The following is a 977-nucleotide window of genomic DNA, read 5'->3' as shown; positions in this document are numbered from 1 at the left end:
TGCTAGAATGCAGCTACAGGTTGTAAAGATGATGAATGTGGTGCAGTCTGGAGTTTCTGTGTTTTCTGTCATTGAAACACATGAATCTTTGTCACGGAAACAATCCTGCATTCTGGTTTACAGATTTATTAAAGGTTTTCTGGAAATATGACAAAATCATATTCAAATCAATCAAAATGAACAAGACCTCGAGATACTGAAGCTCCTCACCTTGGGGCAGCACCTCCCCCAACCCAGAGGGAACCAAGGCCTCGGATTCACATCCCAGCCGCCTAAACTGCTCCAGTGTTGCTGAAGGTCTGATGAAGCCAGCAGAACCATGTCATCCGTACAAAGCGGAGACACGATCCTGAGGTCCCCAAACTGGACCTCCAGCTCACCCCAGCTGCACCTTCAGACCCAGAACACCACAAACAGGATCGGAGACAAGGGGCAGCTCTGGAGGAGTCCAACACCCACCAGAAACGTGTCAGACTTTGTGAGGATGCAAACACAGCTCTCGCTCTGGTTGTACAGGGACCGAAATGGATCATAACGAGCCTGGTACCCCCCACAGAGAGAGCCCCCCCCTTTTTGAAATCTGCTAAACACATGTGGACTGGGGGTCAAACTATGACCTCCTCAGCAGCTCTGCAGGGTGAAGAGCTGCTCCACAGTCCACAACCAGGACGAAATCAGTGTTCCTCCTGAACCCCAGGTCCAACAGTCCACGCCTTTCTTGCGGCACCTTGGAGAGAACTTTCCCAGGAGGCTGAGCAGTGTGACACCCCCAGAGTTGGAACATAGCCTCTCGTGCCCCTTTTTAAAAATCAGAACTACCGGGGTGCCGCTATAGCTCACCTGGTGGAGCTGGCGTCCCATGTGCAGGGCTACAGACCCGATGTGGAGGTCATGAGTTCGAATCCCGCTCATGGCCCTTTCCCACACGTCCTCCCCCATTCTTCTCCCCTACTTTCCTGTCTCTCTCTCTCACCTGC

The sequence above is a fragment of the Stegastes partitus genome, unplaced genomic scaffold (assembly GCF_000690725.1).
Source record: "Stegastes partitus isolate 25-593 unplaced genomic scaffold, Stegastes_partitus-1.0.2 Scaffold1304, whole genome shotgun sequence".
NCBI lineage: Eukaryota > Metazoa > Chordata > Actinopteri > Pomacentridae > Stegastes > Stegastes partitus.
Note: the sequence above shows the minus strand (reverse complement) of the source record.